The sequence below is a fragment of the Chiloscyllium plagiosum genome, chromosome 32 (assembly GCF_004010195.1).
Source record: "Chiloscyllium plagiosum isolate BGI_BamShark_2017 chromosome 32, ASM401019v2, whole genome shotgun sequence".
Taxonomy (NCBI): Eukaryota; Metazoa; Chordata; class Chondrichthyes; order Orectolobiformes; family Hemiscylliidae; genus Chiloscyllium; species Chiloscyllium plagiosum.
Genome location: NC_057741.1, coordinates 27,203,521 through 27,218,210, shown reverse-complemented (window position 1 = coordinate 27,218,210; position 14,690 = coordinate 27,203,521). Strand labels below are relative to the sequence as shown.

General features: G+C 40.0%; 1 protein-coding gene across 2 annotated transcripts in view; it reads right to left on the bottom strand.

Annotated features, from left to right (window-relative positions):
• The window catches only part of LOC122539454 (chondroitin sulfate N-acetylgalactosaminyltransferase 1-like), a 192,387-nt gene extending 178,918 nt beyond the window's left edge, over window positions 1-13,469 (bottom strand). For both annotated transcript variants that reach the window (XM_043674305.1, XM_043674306.1), the window contains exon 1: window positions 13,302-13,469. The gene's annotated coding sequence lies outside the window, so the exon portion shown is untranslated. The remainder of the gene's footprint in view (window positions 1-13,301) is intronic.
• Window positions 13,470-14,690: the final 1,221 nt, after the last annotated feature.

Here is a 14,690-nt window from a genome sequence, read left to right as displayed (position 1 = left end):
TAAAAACTAAGATAGATTTTTTTTTAACAATAAAGGAATTAAGAGTTATGGTGAGAGGATGGGTAAGTGGATCCGATCTTATTGAAAGGTGGAGCAGCTCGAAGGGCCAGATGGCCTACTCCTCCTCCTGGTTCTTACATTCTCTAAACTGATGGAATTTTTAGCTCTTGAACTTATTTCACTGAGGACATTGCTCCTGTTAAAATAGGAAATTGCTCCATTCTCATATCTGGAGTACAATTTCCCTCACAGGGACTTCATTTTTAAGCAGAATCCTGGGATCTCCAAGCCAGGGGAGTCTCTTCTCAACTGAATAGTGAGTGAGTCAGTCAGTCACTCAGTCATCCAATCCCAGTGGTGGTGTCCATGGAGATGACCTTCAATGTGTGGGAGCATATTTTTATTTTCAATCTGCTGGCCAATCTCCACACTTCTGTCTTGTGAACTGTGAAATCTTCTTACACAAAACTGAAAATCTGTTTTTTTTTTTAAAGTCATCTACCAATTTCTAACCAAATGCTTCTGGTCTGAAAGTTTCACAAGCTAAACATTTAGCTAAAACTTCCACAGAACTATCCTATGCTCCTTTTATGGAGAGAAACTAAATTTGCTTCTGGCCCCAATCAAATCTCCTCCAAAACTGGCCTACAAGTCTCCCCCTCTGGACTGTCAATGTTTGATTGTTCTAAACCAAAAGCAAGTTAATTCCTTTCAATGTTTACTACCTCTGTCATAAACTCCACAGTATCAACAATTTTCCATTATTTTCCTATGAATGCTCCAAGGGTATTTCAGTCATCTTCTCTCTGAGACATACTGGACGAGGACATTTCCAGAAGGACACACTGACCTTGTTTAGTTTTAGAAATTCCTTCACAAACACCCATATGCTAATAGTTTAAAATTAAGATTCTATATACTGTGTATGTGTATACATTCTAAAAATCACACACTTTTCATCACAATTCTAATAAATCTGACAAAACCTCATCAGCAATTCCAAGAATAATTATCTTATGAATATCATCATAGTCACATTTGCCACTAACCTAAAGGAGATTATTAATAGAATTATCTATGGATTCTCCAAAATGCTGAACTCTATTCAATTTTGCTCCTTCAAGAAATGTATTTGTTCTGAGGTTAAAAAGCTATTGTCAAAGTGTTCCAGAAATATCTGTTGCTTCTTTAACATCTTGGTGAACTATGATCTCATCAGCTATAATCCAAGTCAGGTACAAAAGTATATCTACTTGTTCAGCTTCAGATGTAGCATTTAATTTTAAAGCAATTCTGTATCGTCAGAACTATTTTATCCAAGTCATTGTTCCATTTGGCTTATCTCTGAAATGTAATCAACTTGAAAATATTATTTCTGTTGTTAAGTCTTCCTAATGTGCGTAACTATTTGTTTGCTTTCAGGTTTTTTTTCTCTTCTGCAGTATTACTGTGCTGCTAATACTGATGTACTGGAGGCTTTTAACCAACATGGTGGATTTCCAACTCCTTTGGCTAAAATAGATGATACTCACTATCTCCATAGGTTCACTTTCAGAATCCCACTGTTCGTTGTCGTAATAAATAATTGCTGCTTCTTTAAAGCTTTACTGAATAACTTCCATCGTTTTAGTAAAGGATTTCAGCTTCAATCAAAATTTTATAGAATTATTTTTGCTCTGTGCAATTGAGCAAATGTTCTTGCCTTTACCATACATTAAATGGTAGATCTTCCTACTCTAAGTGGCTTTTAACATTTTTGTTGCATTGATGTTGGTGGCTACTTCTAATTTGCCCACTTATCCATTTAATTCTGGCTTTGTGCCATTCCTAGATCTGCAACTTTATGTTAAATTGCTTCTGCAGCTCTTGATTTTCCCTTACAGTAGCCATGCCTTGAGCTGACCGTTGCCATAGCAGTGACACTTAACCTGAGCTTTTATTTTAAGATTCTAGCTTTCCCAACATGTAGTTCTGTGACATTTTTAAAAGGTTTCCCCTTTCCCATCAAGGATTTTAATTTTTTTTAAATTCACTCAGGGAACGTGGGTGTCACTGGCTGGGTCAGCATTTACTGCCCAGCTCTAGTTGCCCTTGAGAAGACAGTAGTGAGCTGCTTTCTTAAACAGCAACAGTCCATGTGCAGTAGGTAAACTCACAAATGCCCTGAGGGAGGGATTTTGAATTAGGATCAAATTAACAGAAAAGACAACCAAGTTCTGTACCTCACAAAGAACTTCTGCTTATTCAAATAAGTACTTTCTAATTACCAGTAAAACAGGTATGACTTGTCAGTGTACAGCTTCACTAGTTTAAACTTTAAGCATTTTTTAAAAATCCTCTACTCACCCACAAATGAACAAGAAAAATCAGTTTATGAATGGAAGAGGTGGAACCGGGTACCACATTACTTGTAGAATCTGTTTGCTCACTGTTTGAATATCAACTTGGGACCATTCTCACAGACCATCAGTACCCAATGCAACCATCTACAATAAATAGCACTCATATTCCAACTGCCTGGATTGCTAGCCCACTCTCACTGCAAGTCTTTTACCAGGTATGAAATGGGGTTTTGCTGTTGATTGTGGATTTTGCCTTGTTGAATCTTGCCATGAGGTTCTTGTTGGTGGGGTTCTTAAATCTTCAGTTCCCTTCAACTGCTGACCCAAGTTGCAAGAGCAGGCAATTTGTTGCCAGTTTTGAAGGTTTCAAACTGCTACATACAATGTGTTATGTAAGCAATCAAATCAAATCCACATCGGCCAACAGCAGACACAGTTGCTCCATTGCCTCCCATGTTGTGTGAGTAATCAGATCATGATACTGTATGAGCTGCTAATTGTGATAGAGGTTAATGCCATTATCCTCTCAAAGTGTAAGGATCTGTAGAGCCTGTGTGGTCCAGTAGTGGTGTAAAAAAATACCTATCAATACAATGAAAAGAAGCTCTGGTCTTAAACAAGATGTTGTTTAAGGCATGATAGCAATTATACATAGGTGATATTGGTGAGAATGATATTGTCTGTTCATTGTTACTGAGAAGATGTTAACTCTTAATCCTTTGAGATCCTAAGCTGTTCTCTTGTTAGTGTTATGAACCAGATCAAAACCTATCAAAATATATTAAGGTAGCCTAGACCCAGCCTTTTGTTATGTTAAAGGTAAGTGTAAGTGCTGCATTCCAGATGCAATTCGATTGGTCAACTTACTCGACATCAAGCAAAACACACTTTTTTATAGATGGAAATAGAAATTGCTGGGAAATCTCAGCAAGTCTGGCAGCATCTGTGGAGAGAACTCAGAGTTAACGTTTCGAATCGAGTGATCCTTCCATAGAACTATTTTTACTTGGCAGACAAAATTAAAAGAACTATTGAAATGCAATATAATAGATATATTAAGTATTACTAATTAACTGTTCCAACATACTAACATCCCATAAAAACTTGGCAAAGGCAAATTCAATAAAATAATTGCCTCACATGCAATTCCAGCAGCAGGAAGAGAACCCTAGCTTTTAACTGTGAGAGAGAGAAGAAAAAAAGTGCTTCCACATCTAGCTTCAAGACCTCAGCAAATACAGAAAGCTAAAACTAAAAATCCTGGTTCTACGGGAGCTTGACCCCACCCATTCAGGCTGCGTCTACTGTTCCAACGTTTTTAAAAAACCGTAGGCCTCACAAGCTGCTTACTCTATTGGCTTTGAGCAGACTGCTCGTCACCTCTGTCTCAACCATTCTTCAATAAAAAAGGACTCAATACACCTCTTAAAGCAATAATATCATCACACTTCCCCCCTTAAAAATACTGAATATGAAGTAGTGAGAACTCATGTGGAAGAGTAGAGACTGCCAGCAATGAAAATGGTAGATGATTATGAGTTGATTCATAAATCAAAGTTTGGCTTCCAACTTCAATTTCACCCTGTAAGGGATAGAAACTAGGGAAAAGAGAAATCCTCAGGTGGTAAGAGAAAAGGAGATTTCATTAAAGACAGTAAAGATGGTTTACCACAGGATAAAAAGGAAACCAATGAGGGTGAAAGAGAAGTCAAAAAGCTCAGGAGTTTTCATTGTAATAAAGTAAGCCACGTGACATCATAGTGTCGGTGGTTCAGAAGAAGCACTGGGAAGATGGATGTGGGAAAACAGGATAAGCCAGTGAGTTTTGTTGAAGTGGGAAAGGAGAACACAAAAGCTAAAAAAAACTGCAAAAGAAGGCACAATCTGATCAGGGGTTAGATGAGAAGCAAGTGCCAGATCTCTTTAAGGAATGTACTTGAAGGGATATGGTTTGCCAGGAGGAGCATGTGAAGAAGTTAAGATCTTAAGAGGTATGGGAGGAAGTCAATCTTTGATGGTGAGAGATGAGGAGATTTGTCATTCAAAAGGAGTATTGCCAGAGAAAGTAGTAATCTGTGGAATTCATGGTGAGAAGAGCAGCGTTCAATTGGATAAAGTGAGGTTGGAGAGTCCGGTGAAAAGAAGTGGTCAGAGTAATAGAGAAATTTTCGGTTCCAGAAATATTTTACCGTTGGTAATGATACAGCTAGATCAGAGGTGGGAGTGATGCCTACTGTGACTGAAAAGCCAGTGGAAAATCAAACAACTGAGATGTTGCAGGATGTAAATCCTAGGACTTTTCCTTCCTGTGTGGTAGCAAGGTCAGAAAACCACAGATGGAAACAGGAGGAGAAATATAGATAAGGAAGTTGAAGTTCAATTATCATAAACTATGTTGGTCAAATGTTGAGAGAGAAAGAAAAAGGACAAAAATGCACTTCTTAAAGCCATAGTAACATCACATTAGAGTCTATGCACCATCATCTTATTGGGTGGTGCTTAAGGTGCCCTATCAGGCCCTGACACTCTCCTACTATCCAGGGAAGTTCACTGTAATATCCTGATCACAAATTAGTCCTCAACAACATTGTTGAGACAGACAATTTGGATCATTATCTCATTGCTGTTTGTGGGATCTTGCTGTGTGCAGATCGGTTGCTATGTTCACTGTTATTTTGTTCATAAAATGATTTGGCATATTTGATCACAAAAAGCATTCTGTACAAATACAAATACTCCTATATCAAGAATCTAAATTCTGAACAGAAATGCCAAAGAACTACAGTATATGGAGGGCAAGTGTCTGATGATACAAACAAGCTGTAAACATATAGGTGACATTTATGCAGGAAACAGTGGGAGAAACAATACAGAGTATGTTCTTCTGTAATCCAAGCGAAGGAAGTTAATTTTAAACATCACGTCAGAGGGAAACATATCCCCAGCAGGCAATTCAGACTGCTGCTTCTAAAAAGGTATAAACATAATCCACAGGAACTATTTATCACTAGTTAACTAGTCAGCTGCTCAATAAATGTTCAACAAGAATAACTTCTTGTGCATAACGGGCTTTCATTTTGAAGTTCAGATTAGATTCTTTTGACATTTAAAACTATGCCTGTTCTTTTAAAAGACAATAACAACCTAATAGCAGGTTTGACTCTTAAGGAGCAAGCTATTTTTTTTTGTTCTAAAGTGATTTGTAGAAAAGACGCTGCGGTCAGAAAAATTGAAGCCAAAGCATGTACTGATCATGGAAATTAGATGGAATGGAACACCCAAAACTAGTGCAACAATCAGCAACCTAGAAGGGTGGTAAAATTACAAACATCAAAATGTCACAGTACCATAACAGTGCAGGAGGCCATTCAACCCATCTCACCCAAGCTCATGCTCTTCGACTTTAACATTTTACATCACTTGGTGTCACCCAACCCAACCCCTGTCACAACTAACCCAGAATGCCCTCTCTGCAGCCCACCCAATTGCTCAGGGCACCTCCCACTCGCACTAAAATTAATGACCGCGCTGCCCACTTTCAATTCCATTAATGCCTGCCTCTCTTTTAGACTAGGAGGAAACAGTCCTCAATAAGGCAGAAGTAGTCAAGTTGGGTGGTGGGCTCACCAACATTTAGTTGCCTACCTCTAACAAGGATAGGATACTGACCCTGGCCATTCTGATTGGCTGACAGACCAGGGTCCAAGCCCCTGGACTGGTATCGACAGCAGCCCTTGACTTACTGTGTCTCTGACTAAAGGCTATCTCCCTTGACTCAACCAAGTGCTGCTGACAGCGATGACAAGCTTCCTGACTTTGCATCTTCACTAAAGGATAAGGTGATACAAGGTACTGTGAGCCTGAGGGGGCAAGGAGCAAACAAGGCAAGGCAAGGATGCTGACAGCATTCAGGTCGGCTCAGTGAGTGAGCACTGAGAGAGGAATCAAACAACCCAGCGATGTCAGTCCATTAGTTGGCTGTGTGTCCCTAAGCACAAAATGTACTTGCCCTGCAGCATGAGATGCAGCATGAGGTGAAAACCATGAGATATAGGAGCAAAATTAGTTCATTCGGCCCATTAAAACTGCTCCACCTAGCTGATATGTTTCTCAGTCGTATTCTCCTACCGTCACCCATAATGTTTGATCCCCTTATTAATCAAGAACCTCTGTCTTAGATGCACTCAATGACTTGACCTCCACAGCCTTCTGCGGCAATGGATTCCATAGATTCACCACTCTCTGTCTGGAGTGCAGGACCATTCCGTTAGCAGACTGGGTTCTTAGAGGCTGGCACAAGTCAGATGTCGATTTCTATGGACATGGAGTGCACATGACTGGTGTCCATGGAGTATATGCCCTAACAGTTTGGTGCCCAGTGCCCAACATGGAAGTCCTTTGGAGCAAGTGGCAACATGAAGTTGTGACATACCTGCTCAGATTTCCACGTAGCGGACTTTCAATATTTAAATTTGTTTGGCATGATTGGGAATGTCAGAAGCTGTATATGAATAAGGCAAGATATACTGGTAACAAGGTCACTAATTCCCCTTTATTGACAACTAGCCACTGCTTTGATGTCCATGAGGAAAGATGTAATGAGTTGCTCCCAACATCGAAAGAGCCTTGATAGACCTCTGACATGATTCTGTCAGAAATCTCATCACAACCCACATCATTCAAGCCCAGGAAGACTGCACCTAATGTCTGCCATACCAATATCACTAGTACCCGATTGCTATCATTGCTTAAAGAAAATGTAGTTTATTGTAAGAGCCACAATGGACCATTCAGTCCCTTGAACTCTCAACCTAGAAGGAGGATGGGTGGCAGCAAATCTACCTTGTGTACCTTTCAATGAAGTGACTGAGCTGTGAATCCAACACAATGAGCAGCAATGTGGATCTGATCTCGCTGCTCACACAACACATGATCTAAGTGAATGGTAGGGCAGGTTTTTGGGCTGACTCTTCATTTTCTCCAAACCCCAAAACTGAAAGAACTGAAATGACACTGCTGACCTCAGCCCCACATCAAGGAAGGTCCACGGTCAGAACTGCGAAATCTACAGCCAGTTACCCAGTTAAAGAAGTTGGTGCTGTCTATTTGCTTCTCTGTGCACGTGGGTGGAACTGTTACACTATGTCAAAAAAAATTAAGTAAACCATGCACAGAGACCCCACTTCATTGCTCAGTTCATTTACATTTGTGCACTGGATAGTTCACCTCCGACAGCATGTCAACAGGATCCTATGTTTTTACACACTGGAGATTAAAATTAGCCCATTTTATGAGACTGAAATGGGAACATTAATAAGCAATACAGCCCATGACCAATTTGCAAGGACCATTGATAAATTGATCAAGAGCGATCTTTATACATCACCATTTTAACAATGATGGGGCTCCTATATGTCATTTACAAAATACAAACGGGAGGCATGAAATGATATTGCTGATGGTGAATAGCCTGAAGTCCACTCTTCCTGCATGTTTTACCCGGGTGCTTTTAGCTCCTTTGGATGCTCTTCAGACACAGAAGTTCAAATGAATAAAGAAATCAAGTCTGCACTCTGACTCTCCCCAATAACAAGTTTTGGGGCTACAAATTGCATCAAGGTCCCAGGATTTACTCAATTCCATTTGTACCAAAATTTAACAAAGATATTTAGGCTTGTTTCCACATCAGAAGGCTGATGGGGACTGACGTACATGTTTTCTACAGATAAATTTGCTGCAACATTAAAAAAGCATCAAGACAAGGTGTGGTGCCTAACGTATCTAACAGTGAGCTGTGGTCTTGTGTCAGTAAGTCTCAGCGCTGCTCAATTCTGCTGCATCCCTTCCATTTATGAATGAAGTCAAAAATTACAAAATACCAGGTTATAGCCTAACAGATTTATTTGAAACCGCAAGCTTTTATGAATGAAACAGTGGGTATCCTCATTACTGAAGTCAATCCAGGTGAATGAGATTGGTCACACTTTGGTCAACTACATATTGGTTAGTCTCAGAATGGGTAATACAAAAATGCAAAAGAAACCCCTGATATTACTAAGTTTTTAAAATACTGCCAAACTGCAGAAAGCTGTCTACCTACAACATGCAATTGTCCCACCATCCACACTTTTTGTCCGGGTTAAAGTTATGCTGGGAGTTACAAATATTAGCACGCTTCCAATAGCATGCAATTCTTCAACTGAACACAGGGATAGATGGAATGGGAGATCTTTATACTCACTGATCACAGTGATGACATCAGGAGCCTGCTTCTGAAAGCTATACTGACATACTGATGATCAGACATAACAAAGCTTCCCCTAGCCCTTGAGTTAAAAAGGAAATTAATGGAAACTGTTTTTATGATGTTTGCAAGATTGTTTTAACTTGTGAAATATTTCTCACTATTATGATTTCCTTCTGTCCATTTCACTGGACGTTCAAGATGCTGCACTGATACAATGTTTAGCCCACTTCATACTCAAGCAGTTTGCAACTTCTCGGATGATAGAAAGAAGATTTGATGGACCTTGTTTCTTTTTCCACTGACAGCAACTCTTCTATTCAGCTGTAATCAAAGGTAACCTTTTATTTGGATAGCACCTCTCACAATGATCCAATGAAATACTTTTGTGGAAACCACACCTGTCTACAAAGCCAATTTGTTCATTTTCATCAACGAATAAAGAGATCAATATCCATGTCATTTGTTTTTAGTCTTAATGGGTAGGACAACCCTACTACTCATCTTTAAATCGTTGGAACTGAATAGGCATATAAAACCTTGGCTTAATGTCTCACTGAATGAATGATGCTTCAACAGTGCAGCACACACTTTAAAAGTGTTGGCTTAGAATAGAGTTAATGGAGTGGGGTTAGTGCCCACAAACCTCTGACTCAAGCCACGAACATGACCAACCAAACCAAACTGACATCAGGGCAACAATAGTCCTTCCAATAACTCACCACTGCAGAGAAGGGCCATGGGCTTGATCCACATTGTTAAAAGATTGAGTGAAGAGAGAGATACCTGAAGATACAGTGAAGGAAATGATGTAAAAATACACCAGATATTTTGCGCAAAATCGCAATCATGACATCAAGCTATCTCAGCGAACCAGAACGCGGCTGAATAGAGACACAAATAAAAATTGAAAGAACTGCAGATGCTGTAAATCAGAAACAAAAACAGAAATTGCTTGTGAGGAAGGGTCACTTAACCCAAGACATTAATTATGACTTCCCTCCACAGATGCTGCCAGACCTGCTGAGCTTTTCCAGCAATTCCTGTTTCTTTTGTTGTTGAATAGATACATATATCAATAAGAATTTCTTCACTTGTGAGATGTATATTTGGGAAAACTCTTCATAGAATCCCTACAGTGCAGAAAGAGGCCATTCAGCTCATCGAGTCTGCATCTGCTCTATCCCCATTGTCCTGCATTTACCATGGCTAATCCACCAAACTTGCACACCCCAGATACTGCAGAGCAATTTAATCTGCACATCTCTGTGACTGTGGGAAGAAACCAGAGCACCCAGCAGAAACCCACACAAACAAGTAGAATGTGCAAACTCCACACAGTCACCCAAAACTGGAATCAAACCTAGATTCCTGGTAGTGTGAGACAGCAATGTTAACCACTAAGCCAACGTGCCAAATTCGTTGAAGACAAATAATATCCTGGGTAAAGCAGACATTTTTATTCTGGATAGATGGATTAAAACAGGCTGATTGAAATGTCCTTATGTGAAATAATCTCGGCCACAGGCTGAATAGTGTTTGAGAGGGACGTATCTTCCAAGAGAAACTGCCCATGTGAGTGCCAAACTGATCTGCTTATTGGAAATGTGTTTCACATGCTAACAGGACAGAACTTTGCTCCTGTAGCTACTCATTTGGAAAAAGAAGCAAGAAGACAATCTTTTCTTGGAACATTAAGCAGGTTGTTAGTGAATAAGACAAGAAGAACAGGGAAAGTGTCAAGTTGTTTGGAAAATGGCAAAAAGTAAATATTTGGTGACGACAAAAGTCTAAAGTTGATGACATTTAAATTACAGACAGTAAGATTATAGATCATATTACGAATATTGAAAATTGTGCCCCTTAGTGGTTTTTTAAATAAGCGCAACAAACATTATTCTCTGATCTGATACCCGAAGGGCATCTGTTAATTTGATAAAACTCTTATGTGTTTTAAGATTGGGGTGGAGAGGGAGGAGATCTGCAAGGATTTGTGCTCCTGATCACTAGCTAGCAATCCCTGCTGATAAATACACAGCTTCAATATTAAGTGAAGAACAAGGTAATGCTTTGCTTTGTTTTCCGAGGCCAAACAGTTTGCTGACAATTTTTGCAGAACGTTACAGAGACATTGCAGTGAGATTCAATTAAAAATAGGTAAATTCCTGTTTCCACAAATCATTCATAACATGGATTGAGACGACCACAAATCTAAATACTTCATGCAGTTGTGATCCTTGTGCACTAGCACATGGAAACACATCAGCTAAGAGAGCAGGGTAACAGGATCAAAGGCTGAATAGCTTCTGTTTTTCCATTGGTCCTGGTCCAGATGAAAGAGAAGCAATGGGTTTATTTTCAACCTCGCTTTATAATTTAATTATAAAGTAACTGCCTGTGGTGATGCATTTAATGAATAGAGCCAAAGTATAGTCTTAAAGTGAAGTAGGGTCAAAGGGTGGAGGATAATTGAGACTAGATGCATCAACATTATTCAGTCGCCATTATAAAACCACACATTATTTTTTGATATTTGAATTTCTGTTATAAATTCCCATAGATTTGTATACATTTATATTGAAAACTGCTATGTAAACACATCACACTGTAATCACGCTACTGTGGCAAGTTTCCACAGGCAATTACTATGATAAGTGTAAACAGAAAAATAATGTGTACAAATGAGAACAAATGCATGGAAGTAAAGGATGTTCCAGTCAAATTCTTGGTGATACAACACAGAGCAGAACTGCTCTGGAGGATGGTGACCATAATGCTACAGTAGTCAATGCACTGGGTCACTTTGTGCAGCTCTGTGCATGCAGGTTATTGAAAGGTTTAGTGTTGTTTAGAATGGTCTCAATTTCACTGAGAAAGCACTCAACACTGTCTAAATATGAGGTAGTCCATAAATTATGATTGTAATTAATTGACTGAAAACAAAGGTATTGTTTTAGTTGATTACATCTTTGACTGGTCTCACTCAGTTTCAGTAACTCCATGCACTTCTTCAGGCTATTTGCAACTTGGAACTCTGCAAAAGAAACCATTGCAGGACTAGGGACAAACAGGACTTAAATCCTAGCTAATGACCAGATCATGTATTTATTTTTGATATAAGACGTTTGCCACACGCAAACCTCTGAATGAAGTTGTGATGTCACACAGCAGCTCCATGGCATCTAATCCAATTTTATAGAATTCTTCTCTCATGTGATGTGGGCATGACTGCCAAGGCCAGCATTTGTTCTTCATCCCTAATTCCTCTTGAACTGAGTGTGTTGCTAAGTCATTTCACCAGGCAGTCAAATAACAACCATGTTGATGTAGGTCTGCCATTTAATGTAAGCCACACACCATAAGAAAGGTGTGGGAAGTAAATAAAACCAGATCATTTTTCATCACAATCAATAGCTTTAGGGTCACCATTGAGACTGTTGCCAGGGTTGGTGGATTTGAGCTATTGTGAGAGGTTAAATAGGCTGGGGCTGTTTTCCCCGGAGCATCAGAGGCTGAGGGGTGACCTCATAGTGGTTTATAAAATCATGAGGGCCATGGGTAGGATAAATAGACAAGGGGGGGCGAGGGGCGGGGTTGGAATCCAGAACCATAGGTTTAGGGTGCGAAGGGAAAGGTACAAAAAGGACCTAATAGAATGAGCTGCCAAAGGAAGTGGTGGAGGCTGGTACAACATTTAAAAGGCTGGATGGGTATATGAAGGATATGGACCAAGTGCTGGCAAATGGGATGAGTTTAGGTTAGGATATCTGGTCAGTATGAAAGAGTTGGACCAAAGAGTCTGTTTCCATACAGTACATCTCTATGACTCTATCATCCATTCCATATTGACTAACTGCCCTGGTGGGATCTGAACCTGCATCACTCAGGGATTTAGTTTAAGGCTGTGGATTACTAATCCAGTGAATAAAGTGTTCAAACATACTCCCTCCCAGCATACCTGGGACAAGGAGACAGCAAGCAAGTATAGAACATCATGAAATCCATCCCCAGAGATCAAGACTCACTCTCAATATCACTAGAATAAATTGATGCAGGGGATTTATGATATTGTAGTTGCATGTGATCTTAAAACAGAAACACTCAGCCGTGAGTCCTACACCACTTAAGTGCTCAGTTCGATATGCAAGCACCTGATTATCTTCCACTAACATCTACAGAACTTCCCTTTTTTTAACTCGGCAGATCTACAGACACCACTATATAGGGCTAGAGGCTGCTACTGTTTAAAATAAAAACCTCTAGTAAAATCGGAAAGTTGCGAGGTCTCTATCAGTGTGGTCAAGAACCTGATCTCTAACTACTGAAATTAGACTCTTGTGAGTTGGACAAACAACATTCACAGCGAAACAGACAGCAAATGGAGCCTTATTAATGAAGCTTCCTTACTGTGAAACACTGTACGACACATACACAGGGTGGGATATGGTCCTGTTAATCACTTTCCCCCTTGCAAACACTCCGACATGCAACGACAATCGATCAGCAACAATCATGATCCTGTGGCTTGCCAAAGCTAAAAAATGCTGAAGAGAAACAAGGGAAATGACTAGGAAATGTCTCAAGCCACTGACGTTCTTACTTAACAATAGTCTATGAATTATTTGTTTAAAAAATTCCACTGCAGTCCTGAAATCATTTTGTAGTTTGCAATATTTTATGCAAAAATAAATTAAAAATCACAACACTGCCCTTACCTCACTGAACAGTTACTCCAAAATAAAACCCAGTGTGAATCTTGTAAACATTGAACAAAGCCCCCCTCCTGTGCAATGGGTAAGAGGGTATGAACCAGCGTCTAGTGGAATATTAGAGGAAGCCTCTGGAGTCGATGCTGTTTGGGTGTTTCTTAATACAAGAGCCAGCGTAATGACAGCCCGTTGCTAGTTTCGTCAGTATTTCGCCACGCCCACACACAGCTCCAGTTCATCCTCTTCAGCAGTTAATCTGACCGCTTCTACAATATTATTTCGCCTTGAAAATCTCCCTCTAAATCCTACGCCCGCCCCATGCACCCCACCTCCACGACTCCAAAACCACATAAATGAGGAGCAGCTTTACTGCAAGTGTCACTCGTTCCACGGTTTACAAAACCGTCACTCATTTTCCATCTTTTTTTGTAAAATAACATCTTCAAAGTGTCAACTGGTGAGCAAGGGAACGGATGTCAAGTGAGAGGTAAAAAGAAACGAACAATGTTGGCTTGACAGTCACTAACTTAATCCATTCTTGCCACACACTCTCTCTCGCCCATAACACTGTGAAAGGGGGCAATTGCTCTATACTGAACAATCTTGTGTCCTGACAAACCAAAAAGTTAACGTCTGTGTGCTTTGATGGCAACTTAAAGATTTCAGGTTGACCAAGTGATCACAGGCTGCAACTGATCTTAATAGATCAATAGTGCTCACAGTTCAAGTGTTATCGACAATCACACCCACTTGGCAACAGATTGATTGCTAACTTACTTTACTCATTAACGAAGGAGACGATTAAGCATTCCTTGTCTTGGTTTATACAACATTTCGTAATTTGCTGACTCATTTTCAGCGAAAAAGCATCAGGCTTTTCAGGAGTGGGGTAGTTGAGGGTACAGGTTTGATGGGCTGAAGAGCCTCTTCCTTACTGTCTGATTGTAAGATGGGGGGGGTGGAGGGATGAGAGAAAACATTGGGTTTTGGAACTGGAAAGGAGTGAAATGGTATGAAGTGAGGGAGGCAAGATTCACGTGAGACTAAAAGAGAAAATGCTTGAAAATCTCAGCAGGTCTGGCAGCATCTGTAAGGAGAGAAAAGAGCTGACGTTTCAAGTCTAACTGACCCTTTGTCAAAGCTGTTTGGAGAAAATGGGATGAGTTGAAGGAGTTGAAGATTAACGTGAGAAAGGGAATTGAGGCATGGAACATTCCAAAATACAGCCCAGGTGGGATGGGGAATGAAATCAGCAGGGACAGGTTTTCCCATGAAAGGACAATCAAAGTAGAGTTGGTGTAGACCATTAGACCATACGGCACAAATTCTGAAGTAAACTGATTTTTCCAAGCAGGTTATTTACAGCAGGATGCAGGTGTGGTCAAGATTTAGTAC